The sequence below is a fragment of the Mustela erminea genome, chromosome 9, assembly GCF_009829155.1.
Source record: "Mustela erminea isolate mMusErm1 chromosome 9, mMusErm1.Pri, whole genome shotgun sequence".
Lineage (NCBI taxonomy): Eukaryota > Metazoa > Chordata > Mammalia > Carnivora > Mustelidae > Mustela > Mustela erminea.
In genome coordinates, this window is record NC_045622.1 from 95,151,021 (window position 1) to 95,164,459 (window position 13,439).

General features: G+C 53.8%; 1 long non-coding RNA gene across 2 annotated transcripts; it reads right to left on the reverse strand.

Moving 5' to 3' along the window:
- Positions 1–3,926: 3,926 nt before the first annotated feature.
- Positions 3,927–9,700, reverse strand: LOC116600228. 2 transcript variants are annotated; one of them, XR_004289552.1, is made up of 3 exons: positions 9,657–9,700; positions 7,726–7,835; positions 3,927–4,174 (listed from the first exon to the last, which is right to left on the reverse strand). It is a non-coding gene; the product is annotated as an uncharacterized LOC116600228 (long non-coding RNA). The 2 variants fall into 2 exon arrangements; XR_004289553.1 differs by lacking the exon at positions 9,657–9,700 and adding an exon at positions 8,530–8,580.
- Between the last annotated feature and the right edge of the window lie 3,739 nt (positions 9,701–13,439).

Below are 13,439 nucleotides of genomic sequence, written 5' to 3' on the forward strand. Positions count from 1 at the left end.
TAGCAGAATCATTTATCAAACACACACAATTAAGGCCAGTGTCGGCCAAGATCTATTCTAGGAGCAGAGCAGCGCAGAGCCTGGAGAGTGAGGCAGGGAGGGGAGGGGAGGCCATCGGGGAGGGAATGAGCTTTCTGTGCTGTGTGGGTCAGGAGGGACTGGAGGAGCACCTCCCACACCGGGTGGTTCCGTGCGTCTTAGCGGACCAGAGCCTGTGTGCGTGTTAAACCCATTTTACAGGTTGGGTAAGTGCGGCGCAGACAGATGGAGCAGTCTGACCAAGCTTCCATGGTGAGGGCAGAGCTGGCCTTCATACCTAGGTGGTCAAGGGCAAGGGACATGCTCCAAACCGTGCTGGTGTGAAGATGTTACAATAGAGAGCTGGACCGAGCCTTGGCCAGGCAGACCCCAAGACTGTAGCTTCTTGACAGCAGCTGCAATGAGGCCAGTTGCCGAGGAAATATTTAACAAAAAAAGATTTGGAGAGCTGCTTCCGTGATTCCTGGGCCCACAGCCAGATCAAAGGCACCAAAGAATGGAGCAGAGGGAGCAGTTCGTGGAGATTTCTTCGGAGAGCTGATGGAACTGGTGAGGAAGGCACCAGGCACTCATCCTGGCCCTTCCCCATCTCTCCTTCGTTCCCCCCACAGTGGCCCACAACCCCCTCCATCACTGGTGGGGAAGGCAGCCTTCCCAGCAGGGCCCCTCTGCCTCCTCCCCTCCTCAAAGGTCTAGTCCCCAGAGCAGATGTGCCCAGGGCTGGAGAGGAGACGCCCAGCCAGGGTTGTGCATGCAAGCGTGTGTCCAGTGTATCGTGGATGTTGTGATGCTGCCCAGATCTGGGCCCACCCTTCACCCAGCTACCAGCCAGTCCATCTCTGGAGACCACCTTCCTCCATCTCTGAAGACCGCCCCTGTTGGGAGAGAGCCGCCTCCTCCAAGCAGTCCCCCCCTCCCTGTACTCAGTGACTGGTTCATGCAGGGACAGGAAGGCCCAGCCCCTTCACTTCAATTCTGGACTTCTCTGAAGGGCCCTGAAGCTTCAGAGCTCCCTAGAGATGTCCAGGGGCAGGGGGCAGGGGTCGGGGTTGCCTGTTGTGATGCACTGGGGCTCAACTCCTCTGTCTGCTTTGTCCTGCTTCCCTCACTCCTTTGCAGGGGCTGCTCCTGTGCACATGGTGGGGGAAAGGTGGGGGGGGGGGGTGTTGAGCCAGCGTGCACACAGATGAGTATTAGCTGGGGAGAACACATGTGATTGTGTATGAAGGTGTGTGAGTGAGCAGCATGAAGGCAATGTTTGAACACACTTGAGCGGGATTGTGCATATGTGCAGGTGAGTGTGCTCACGTACCTGAGAGTGTGCTCCCTGCAGCCCCGCAGAGCCCTGTAGGAGCTGACAGCTGGGGCTGCCCAGTCCCCCGGCTTCTCCCTCCCTCTTGCTGACCGGCCTATGTGATGGATGCCTGTGGGAAGTGACCTTGGAGCCCCGCATGGGGCAGGCCCCACCCCACCCCGGAACAGATTCTGCCTGTCTCTCTGCCCCTCTCTCTTTGGCTCATCCTTCCCCAGGCCTGACCAAGGAACATCTCTCACCAGCGGAAAGGCCCCCATGGCAACCAAGGCTGAGTCTGGACAGAGCAAAGGAGGGACTCTGGACTCCTGTGGCCCAGTCTCCTGCTGGGACCAGACTGTGGGCCACCTGGCCTCTTGTCGCCCACCCCAGGGATGGAAGCACCAACTGCAGTTGCAGCCCAGCCACCCACAAAGGAACCCACCTGTCAGAACATCCCTCCTCCAAGCAACCCCAAACCCACCACCCTGTCCCCTCTACCCACCAGTCTTGGCTCCTCCTTCCTCTCCAGCTCCGTCCCCAAAGGCTCCAAGGCAGTCCCTGCTCAGCTTCCTCTCCTGTCCTACATCCCACACTGCTTCCCCTGAGGTTCCTGCCATCATTCCTCACACGAAGACATTAGATCCTACTGCCCCCTCCTGGGTCTCCCCTCTGGACATTGCACCTACGAAGTGCAGGGTTCAGATTTGAACCCGCAGTGCCACAGAAGGGATCTCACCCTCCCCATTCAGCTAGGAAGTGTCCACTGTTTTCAGCCACATCATGTTGTTCCTGCTTACACTGACTTGAGGGGGTCAAATAAAAAAGACCAGATCATTTCCAGTGGAATTCTGCCAATCAGGCCCCATCCACCCATCCTGGGCTTGTTCCTGGGACCATTGATTTTTTGGATCTGAAAGTGCCTGATTTTACATTGATTACTGTTAGATTTCTTCTTGTTGATTTTGGCCCAGCATCCCAGCTGGGAAGAGCTTTGGATCATAAATCAGCTCTATCAGAGGAACTTGCACTTTCGAGGTTTGGATGAACACATCTTTTGTCTCTTCATCCAAGTCTGGCAAAATCACTAGACAGGTTAGAGCTGAGGCAGCAGGCACATTGCCAGTCCCCCCTCCCGATCCATCCCCCTCCGCACAGACTCTCTGGGTGAGGACTCTTCAAACCGCCATGAACCTGCTCTGTATCCTCTGATCTGTCATCCCGTCATCCTAGGAAAGGGGGGCAATGTTTAATCAGGGGAAACCTGACTGATGAAGCCGGTCTGGCCCTTGGACCATGCCGCGTTCTTTTCCAGATGTTCTGCGCTTTCTGTCTAGTCAAGCAATCTAAACCTTTTTTTTTTTTTTTTTTTTTGCTGTGATCAGAATCCACTCTCCCAGCTTCCCTGCTTTTTGGCAAACCAAGACAAATTTGCCTCCATGCGATGCTTCTGTTCTCCCTGACTCCTAGACGCCCTGCAGGATCTTGGAAATCTTTCCTATATAAAGTAACCATATCATTTTCAGTCAAAGGAGATAATTTGGAGAGTGTATTAGTTATCAAATGCTGTGTAACAATGTACCCTAAAACTTAAAACAATAAATATTTAATAGCTCAAAGTTTCTGTATGTAAGGCATTTTGGTGTAGCTTAGCTGGGAGGTTCTGGACTAGGGTCTCCTCTGAAGTTTTATCCAGGATGTTGATCAGGCTGCTGTCATCTGAAAGCTTGCCTGGGCTGGAGGATGCATTTCCAAGATGGCTGACAAACATGGCAGGAGGCCTCCATTTCTTACCCCATGTGTCTCTGTACAACACTCAACTTCCCTTATGATGCAACAGCAGGCTTTCAACAGTGTGCCTGGTCCAAGGAAGAGCAAGGAGGAGGCCACAGTATCTTATGACATAGTCTTAAAGCGACATATTGCCACTTCCACCATATTTTATTCATTAGAAGCTAATCACTAAGTCCAGCCCACACTCAAAGAGAAGAGAATTAGACCCCACGTTTTGAAGGAAAAAGTATCCAAGAAAGCATTGACATATTTATAAATCACCATGTAAGTGAAGGGAGTTGTTATATAATTACACCAGACTGATGGATTTGAACCAGGACTGGCCTGTGCAAAGCATATTTGGTCATCCAGTCTCTTCACAGTCTCTCAAATGTTTGGACCATGAGCTACAGTTAAAAGTTATGACTTTCGGGGTGCCTGGTTGGCTCAGTGGGTTAAGCCTCTGCCTTCAGCTCAGGTCGTGATCTCAGGGTCCTGGGATTAAGTCCTGCATCGGGCTCTCTGCTCAACAGGGAGCCTGCTTCCCCTTTTCTCTCTGCCTGCCTCTCTGCCTACTTGTGATCTCTCTCTGTGTGTCAAATAAATAAATAGAATCTTTTAAAAAAAGTTATGACTTTCCTCATATATACCTATATAATTGAAACAAAACTCACAGAATAGCATTTAACCTTATTGCCTACATTTGCAGGGGAGGAAGAATTTTCCTCAACCCTCTTAGAGTCCCTGCCTGGGTTTGTAAATTAAATTGACAAAGGTAGTTTAACAGAAGAAGAACTTGCAAAGTTATTTAATATAAGTTTTGTGTGACATGGGAGCCTCCAAAAGGAAATGAAGACCCAGAGGAATGGACTTGTGTATGTTTATGCAAGGTTTGATGAAGAGCAGACAGCCGTGGAGTGACATGATAGTGTGAGGTAGGTGTTGTAAACTGCAGGCATCTACCAATGCTTGCTTGTTGGTGTTTTTCTGGGTGATTCCCTGGTCTTCAGTCATAAGAAGGCTCCACTTACGAGGGCACCACTCACATGCAGGTCACGAGAGTTTCATGATCTGTTTCAGGAAAGAAGGGTGAGGAGGGAAGGGGCTCACACTTACCCTTCTGCACCTGCCACTCTCTCAAACTCCTTCAGCTTTAAATACTCAATATGCCAAGGGGGCATATTTTGGGATAGTGTGTCTTGAACCCCATCACAGTAAAATCTAAATATTCCATTCAATTTTATTCGAATTTACTCTGTTCCATTCTGTTCTTCAGATATTTGTTGTAGTCAAATAGATTTTTTCCAAAACCCGCTAATGTTAACAAGTCAGTCTGAAAAAACAGACCACTGTCTTAGAGTTTGCTTTCTGTGGGCACTGAAGCTATGACCTCTTTCCATCTACTTTGGAGATCTCCATGGGTCTGAATCAAGTTTCTTAACCTATTTTTCTTGTTTTTCTACCCCTCCTCCCTCGATGCACGCACACTCTTAATCTTTTGCTCTTTGGAGTCATAGAATTGTGAAATGTCAGAGTATGAAAGATACTCTGTATGAAAGTATGAAAGATAGTATAAGAGATATGAGAGAGAAAGAGAGTATGAGAGATAACCCCCCGGGGCTTACGGAACACAAGTTATTGCCAATCTTAGTGCACAGGGCCCCCGACACACCCAGACCATCTGAGTGATGATCCCACAGCTACCCTTGGCCAGACCAGGGTGGGCTTGGCTCACTGTGACAGAGGCCAGGCTGTCGTGGGTGTGGGTGGGGTTCCACCCAGATCCCTTTCTTGGGCCCATGCCCTATTCCTCATTTACTGTGAGGATCAGCCACTAATGGTTCATAGTTATCCCCTTGCCTGAAGAATCACCCTTGACCCAGCAGAAACAACACCCATCTTCTTGACAAAGCCCAAGAGAGACATTACTAATCAATCATGGGAATGTCCCATAACGCTCAGTGTATACTTCAGCATCCTTCCCAACCCAGGTATCCAATTTTTTGTGAGACAAAGTCTATTTAGCAAACATTTTATTTGAAACTTTAAAAGTAAACTTTGAATCCCAGAGAGATGAAGTGGATTTTCCAAGGTCCCATGGCCAGTTGGTGACTAGAGGGAAGTTGGCAACAGACTCCTTGCCTAGGCCATTGCTTTCTCTACTGAGCCCGGGCTTTATTAGACTTTTCCATTTATTCCCTGTCTTCTTAGACCTCGTTCTCCTAACCAAAATCCAGCCATCTCTCACAATTTCACTCTTCATCCACCACCCCTGGACTCCCAGGGGTTAACAAGACCCCAGACCCTTTCCAGGGAGAATCCTATGGAATAGCTGATCCACACAGCACCAGAGCCCAGAGAAAGACCTTCGCTCAGGTGGTGATCCACATCAAGAAAAAGCCCTCTCATCCCGTGGTCCAGATGGAATCAAGGGCCTGGGGTCCCCTTGGCCACCCAATTGTTAGTGACATTTGGCTTGGGCTGTGGGTCCTGGGTCTGGAGAGTTTATGGAAGATTTTTTTTTTCTCCTTCCTTTTCTTGCTTACTTCTTTTAAAATATTTGGACTGGCGTGGGGTGAGGTGTGCTAGGTGGGGTCAGAGGATGGTTTCTGCGGGCCGGGAGAGCTGGCCCCCTGGCATCCAGCCAAGCCAAATATCACTGACAGCTTTCGTCACCCACAACTATACTGAGTGGCAGATGGAGAAGAGGTTAAGACTTGGGCTCTGATGTCAGGCAGACCCGGGTCTAACTCCATCCCTCATATTAGCTGCTTAATCTTGAGTAAGGAAGCCTCAGTGTTTCCACCTGAGAAAGGGAGTTAATGAAACATCTTTCTCATGGGTGACTGGGCAGTGCAAGCAAAGCCTTTAGCCCAGTGCGGGGCCCATGTCCCTGGGGCTTATGGAACACGAGTTATTGCCGATCTTGGTGCACAGGACCCCCAAATCACCCAGGCCATCTGAGTGATGATCCCACAGCAGCTACCCTTGGCCAGACCAGGGTGGGCTTGGCTCACTGTGACAGAGGCCAGGCTGTCGTGGGTGTGGGTGGGGTTCCACCAAGATCCCTTTCTTGGGCCCATGCCCTATTCCTCATTTACTGTGAGGATCGGCCGCTAATGGTTCACAGTTATCCCCTTGCCTGGAGAATCACACTTGACCCAGCAGGAGCCAGTGGCTGAGGAACACATGAATCCAAGAGGCCAGGCCCCTTGCCTCAAGGAGGGACCATCTGTGTCCCTTCTATGCCCTGTCACATCTAATGGCACCCTCCCACCCCTTCCCTTTTGTTTGCCCAGTGTTTCTTGAATCCTTCTTTCAAACCTGCTCGTTTTGCTCCCTAATATGCATCCCTGACAGACGTTAAATTTACTTCCTTGTTCGCTTATTGGCTATCTCCCAGGACAGGATTTGGGCTCCCAGATGACAGAGATTCGGGGTGTTGTGTGCACAGCTAGGCGTCTGGCGCCTAGCGCACGACTGACTCACGGAAGGTCCTGGAAAAACATGGGCTGAATGACTGAAAGAATAAATTGGGCAGCTGCCCAGTGGATGTCTGTAGCCACAAGCTGCCTCTCCAGGAGCCTGTGTTATTTTCTTCCAGGGCAAGGCTGCCGAAAGTCAAGGGTTTGGTCCATGTCTTTACCCATCCTGACCTTGGCTTGAAGGCATTCGCCCATGGGCCTTTGTCCTTTGGCCCGGGCCTCCTTCCACACATCCATGCTCCGTCCAAGCCAGTGCGGAGGTGGCCCTATCGTGGTTCCTAGATCTCAGGCCAGGCCCGTAAGGAGGTAATAGGAGAGGAAGATGGATAAGCCTATCAGGCCTCTGGGGACCCAGACAGGGCCACGTCCTCACTTGTCACCTGTCCGTGTGGCCCCGCTCCCCATTCCAGCCCCACTTCGGTCTCTTTCAGGAAATTGGTACTGGAGTCAGAATCTCAGGGGAGTTGAGCTCCCGGGTGCCATGTGCCCCGATCATTCCACCAGCCCGTGGAGCCCCACCCGTGGAGGCAGGAGCGGAGAGAGTGGGAGATGGGTGAATGTGGGCAGGTGTGACTCAGTCTAGGGCCCCCAGCAGAAACAGCAGCTGTTTCTGTGACTCAGCAAAGAGCAGGGTGGAAGTGCTGAGGGCTGGTGTGGGCTGGGACTGGAGCTGAGTGACAGGAGTCTGGGGCGGGTGGGGGGGAGAGGGGGGGACTCATGTCCCCCTGCATGCAAGCCAGCAGCCACATGGGCACTGCTTGGAGGAAAAACATCAAGGGACTACACATCCGATGAGCTCCGCCCACAGCACCCCCCATTCTCCCTCCATCCCTGCCCCCCACCCCCTTCCTGTTGCTGCTCCAAAATAGAACCCAGCCTCATTCAAAGTCCTCCAGGATGACCCCATCCTCCTCCAGTCCCCCACCTGGGAGATGCCTCCCAATCCTTCTCCCGCCATGTGGGGGCCATTTGAATGACCAGAAAGCTCTGTCCCTTCCCTAGCCTGTCAGGCCTTTGCCTGGGCTGTGCCCTTCACTTAGAAGGCCCTCCACCTCCCCCATCCTGTTGTAAAATGCAGGTTTTAGTATTATCCACAGACGGTAATGCTAGCAGGTCAGGACATAGTTCACTACTCACGGATCCCAAGAGGAGGGGCACCCGCATCGTGGGGAGTCTTGCAGGGAAGCACCAGGCTGGGTCAGGAGACAGCAAGAGGAAAACATAAGCCAGAGCCTCTCTTGTGGTTTCTGCTGGAAGGAATGGGTGGGCAGATAAGCAGACTAGTCTGAATAATTTCAGTAAGCTCTGGGGCCTTAGGGCCAGTCCCTAGCTGTCTGGTACCCCGCCCTGGGGTAATCATGACAGGTGGATGGTGGCTCAGAGGGGGGAAACCCACAGAGGAATAAACAAGGTGGTTGTAGTAGGTCTCTGGTTGGACTGTGCCTAAAGGGAGCACTCACAGGTAAGCTGTTTGTTCTCTCAAGAAACTGACCAACCCCCGGGGAGGGCAGTTTTTGCAGGTCACTGAGGCCCAGATGTCAGAGCATCAGAAACACACAGTTAATGCACATGCCCCTAACCCATTGGCCAGACTCTTCCGAGGGCCACACTACGTAGTGGCCATGGTTGAGCCCCAGCATGGACAACTAGAGGGCTCTTGGCAGATGGAGGGTGGATGAGGGGCCACAATGGATGAGGCATGGAGCCGGGCACTGGTGGATGGAACAGTGAACCGAAAGGCAAGACCCCTCCTCTCAAGGAGTTTTGTCCAGGAGGCCTGGCGGACAGCCCACCCACCATCAGACAAACAAGAGAGCCTCAGTTACTGGGAATGAAACACAGAGAGTACTAGATAACATCAGGGAGGGGCGGGAGGAGGGGACTCTGTCGGAAAGGGTGGTCAGGGCAGCCTCTCTGAGGAGGTGGCCTGTGGGCGGAGACCTGAATCTGGAGAAGGAGCCGGCCATGCAGAGACTTTAGGACAGAAGATTCCAGCAGGTGAAGAAATGAATGAACGGATCCCTGACAGCCCCAAAACAACCTTGGGTCTAGATTCCCCACCCCTTCCCTGGCGGTGGTGGATTCTGAGGCTCGAAGGACACTAAAACCAGCACCTCACATATCAAAAGTCTTCCTGTCATGTCTCCTTCGTTAACAGAAATATTCCACAGGGTGACTCGGGCCCTGCGGGCAGGCACTTCCCAGCCTCGGGGCAAGACACCATTCTTAACCTTCTTCGCTCTTTGACTTTTCATCCCATTCATACCCAGTCTGACGCCTTCTTGCCAGACTTGTCCCTGATGAGAATTGAAGTCATTAATTTATGACCCAGGTCGCCGGCACCCCTCGCAGGGGAGGGTAAAGGGCAGTCTTGCTCAGTTGCTCATGTGCCGTCTGGCCAGGGGACTCTGCGACCAGGCCCGGGCCCCAGCTGCCCCAGGCAGAGCCCCAGTTGCTGCCCAGACCCTCCTGGCAAAATTCTTCAGCAAAGCCAGCCTTTAGGGAGGTAAACTGGGGGGGTCCCTTTGGGGTTCTTTGTAAAGCCCCCGTCTTTCCAGGGAGAACCAGGCTGTCCAGCCAAGCCCCCGGGATCTACTCTTCAAGGCTGATGGTTGATGAGTAAGAATGAAAGGGGGGAGGCACCGTGTTGACAGTCGGTGGGCAGGCGGGCAGGAAGTGAGGGGGTGTACGAGGTGCCTCTCCCATGCTGGGTGTCGGAGTAGACCTCTTGAGATGCTTGTTGCCTGGGCTCCCAGGGCTATTGCGGCAGCTGCCTGTCCTCCCTTAAGGCTGGGGGCCTTTCACACAGCATTAGTCTCAGTCATGGGGGTTTTTGTCCCCCCAATCCCCTGGGAAGGCCCCTGCTGCCAGTCTGGGTCCTAGAGTGGGATTCACCAACAGGCCCTGGAGAACAGTTTGTGCAGAAAGATGGGGCATGCGGGGAGGTTGGGAAGGGTAGAAAAGAAACCTTCCCTGAGCACCTCTTTACTTGGAGAAGTAAGTTACTTCCAAGGTAGTTCCAAAGTCCTAAGTGTTAGACTTGAACCCAAGTCTTTCCTGCTTCTGACCTCCATGGCATGGTGCTGTTGCCAACTTTTCATTCATTTGTCTGCTGGTCCAGTTTTCAAATATTTCTTGAATCCCCTAGAGAGTGGGAAAAACACAGATTTCAGAGCCTAGAGAACCCGGGGCCAGAGGCTATTCCTGCACTGCCTAGGAAAGGGAGATGGCTTTGCCTCAGTTTCCTTATTAGTAAGAAAGAATAATGGCACCCCCACCTAATGCAGCTGCCCTCAGGATCAGCACGATCAGGTGACCCTGGCACACAAGGGCCTCACCCATGTCCGGCCCTGGCTTAGGAATTGTAGACAGCCAGATTAGAAGGCCAAGACCTTGCCCTCAAAACACTCAAAGACCCTTGAGGGACAGACAGGTCACAGACATGTCACAGTTGCTCCTTCTAGTAGGCAAGATGGAGTGAGGGCGGAAGCACGGGGTCATGCCATGGACCACTATACTTGGGCGCAGTGAGGGGGGTTTCAGGGAAGATGGGCACCTGATTGTCACCGGAGGGAGATGAGAAGACACGTCATCCAGGTGGAGAGGACAGTATTGGCAAGGCTTGGAGACTGGAAGGCTGTTTGGGGAGAGTGGGGACAGAGTAGATCCATGTTGCTTGATCAAGGGGACCAAGAGAGGGACTGGCAGGGTCTGGGTAGGGAATTAAGCTGAGTGACTTGGGCTGTTATATGAATTTGAACTTCATTCTCTGGGTACAGGGAAAAGCCATAACATAATCTAGCAGGGTCTTAAGGAGGTCATTCCCGGGGGCCGTGTAGAAGATGAATTAGCAGGGCTGAGACTGGGAGCAGGGGGGAACTCCGAGGTCCTGCAAACCCAGCCACGAGGTGAAGAGCAGACAGAGGAGGATAAAAATAAAGCCAATTCATCGAGCACATACTGTGTTTCAGTCACATGCCGAGCGAGTTTTCATTCACCTCTCACTAATGCTTTGAGTCGGGTGCTCTCGTGACCACTTTCCAGGAGAGGAAATGGTGGTTAAGCAACTTGCCCAAGATCCCATAGCCGGTGAGGCATAGCACCGGGATTCTGCTTCCGGTGCATCAGAATCCAAAGCCCTGATACATCCCAGACCCTGATGCCCATGGGGAGAGACAGACGCCAGAGGGTGGAGCGATAGACGGGGCGGCAGTTTAGCCGTCTAAAAGCTCCCGGATCTCAGCATCCCTGCGCTGGGCGTCATCCCCGCCCACCTCTTTCTCCCCCTACTCTGTGTCCGGGGAGGCTGACCACACAGATAGCAGCCACAGCTCCCCGGTCCTCACCCGCTGGCTTCTGGCTGAAAGGGCTTCTGCCCTCAGTGGGGCAGGAGAGCAGAGGGGAGGAGGAGAGGGAGTGACTCCCCATCAGGCAGGCGCTGTCCCCCCACTGACACCACAGCTCCTTCAGGCGGCCCTCCCCACCCTTCCCCCACACTGCGCTGTGCCTGTGCGCCTTCTGGCAGCTGCTTTCCCTCCTGCCCTTTCAAGAGTGGGGGTGGAGACAGCCACCCCAGTTTTCCATAAGGGTCGGTTTGTGAGTCTGGCCTTCAGGAGCAAGGGCAGCAGGCGGCAACTTATCGTGCTGGTGCCCGGCGTCACAGTGGCGGCGGAACAAGCCCGGGGCGGGCACAGAGGATGAAGCTTGGGGGACCGAGCTCAGGGAGAGGTTGACATTTATCCCCAGAGGGTGGGAGCCAGTCAGACAGCAGGGGCTGAATGGGGCTGGAGCCTCTCTTTCTCACACTCCTGGCTGGAAACGGTTAGCACCGTGTCCACCCCCTTTGTCAGAGGGACGGGGTTCTGTGCAGGGAGGTCTGTCCTTGGGGAGATGGCTCTGGTCTCCCTGCGGGGGCATGTGGGGCTACCTTTAGGGTTATCAGCCAACTCTTGGTCTGGGAACGGAGTGACCTTCTTTTTTTGAAAAGCCTGTTCATCCCCAGGGCTCTGGCTGGTTGAGGCCCCTGGAGCCAAGCCCCTGGTGGCGGGGAGGCTTTCCAGGAACCAGGGCCCCATCTGGACCCTACCCTCTCCACCCCACAAGGCCCTGGCCTGTGTCAAGCTCCGGAAAAAAGCTGCAAAACTCCATCTCTGAACAAAGGTAGGTCCTTTCAGAGCCAGACGACTTGAGAGCTAGGAAGGGCCTTCCAGAACCCCAGTCCCACTGCCCAGATCAGGACGTAGTTTGCTCAAGAACTTCAGGACTGGCCTGGCCCAGCCTAGCACTCCTAGCCATCGCCAGCCTCCCTGCGGCTCTCACCTACCAGACTCCACACCCCAAGACCAGGAATAATTGTTTCTCATGAGTCAGCATCCATGTGCCCGCGATGGGTCCTGATCCAGATTTCTACCCCACCTTTGTCCCCCTCCTCCACGGTGGAAGCAGCTGGCTGCCCCATGGCGGGGGCTGCCTGGGTGCGAGACGACCATTTTTCACAGGGCGGAAATTAGATCTGCTTCTCAGGGAGAAGTGTTGTGAGCTGAAATGCCAGCCAGCTGGGTGTGGCGGGGCCTCTTTGCACTCCATGGGAGCCAGCCACAGGCAGGGAGGGACAGGGAGGGAGGGCCCCCCCCCCCCCCCGGCAGGGCCCTAGGAAGGAGCCAAGGAGAATGTGTGGGTGTAGAACAGGAGCATCAAGAGGTCAAGGGCTCGCCCAGGGTCATGCGGTGAAACCAACACCCCATACTGAGACCAGGACCCCGCCCCCCCACCCCACAGCCTCCTAGCCCAGCACGGGCTTATTTCTTCACTCTACACTTGAACCCTAGAGGGCAAAGGGTTGCAAGTCAGCAGTGGCCAGGAGGGGCCTCTCCCTATTTGTACATTCAGATTGGGGGTCTTCTAGCCGTGACAGATTGGATTATTACTCAGCAAATACTTAGCACACTCCTGTCCCACTGGGCACCAAGTGACCCCCTCCCTGTGGAAGCTGGGCTTGGCCGTGTGCTGGCTTTGACCAGGAACATTAGCAGACATGGCAGAGCAGAGGTGTGAAGCGTGCTAGTGTGGATGGAGCTGCTCCCTTGCACTCTGAGGGTGCCTGTGAGAGGAGAATCCCAGGGTGGGGGGAGACTGCTGCCCTCCAGTGGGGCTCACAGAATGGACTCATTGAGGAGCGACTCGCACCCAAACCTGCAGTCTGAGACAGAGTGCCCCGCTGAGCCCACCCTAGCTCAGGAGAATGGTGGTCAGCCTACAGGCCCACAAGTGTGAGAGTTCCTGCTTGCTGGAGTGTGGGAATGGTTTGTTTCACAGCATTATCATGGAACTAGCTGACTGATACACAGGCCCAGAGCTGGAGCCAAAGAAAGCGCCAAGAGCTGGGACTTGGACGATCTAGACTCCCCATGTTCCTTCCCTGCCACAGCCCCACGAGAGGCGTCGATAGAGAGAAGATGCTGTGTTTATTCTGAGTTGACTCGAAGAGGCCACACAAATACAGGGAGGGCCCAGCCCCTCTGCCAATACTTCCTACACCTCTGTGTGGAAACTGAGGCTTCTCAGGGAGACCTCCCCAAGGCTTCAGAGCTGGAAACCAGCAGAGCAGAGACCAGAACCTGGTCTCCCAGCGCCAGTCTCCAATCTACCAGGCAGCCCAACCCTGAGCAGTTGAACAGCGAGACCCATGAGGACTGGGACCGGGGGCCTGGCCAGCCACAGGCGAGAGGCAAAGCAAAGTCACCACCTGCCCTGGGTACCGTGCTGTCGGGGCTCATGGTGTCTTCCACTGCTCGAGAACATGAGGACGGGTTCAAACCCTGCTTGCCCATGGGTAACTTTCTTAACCTCTC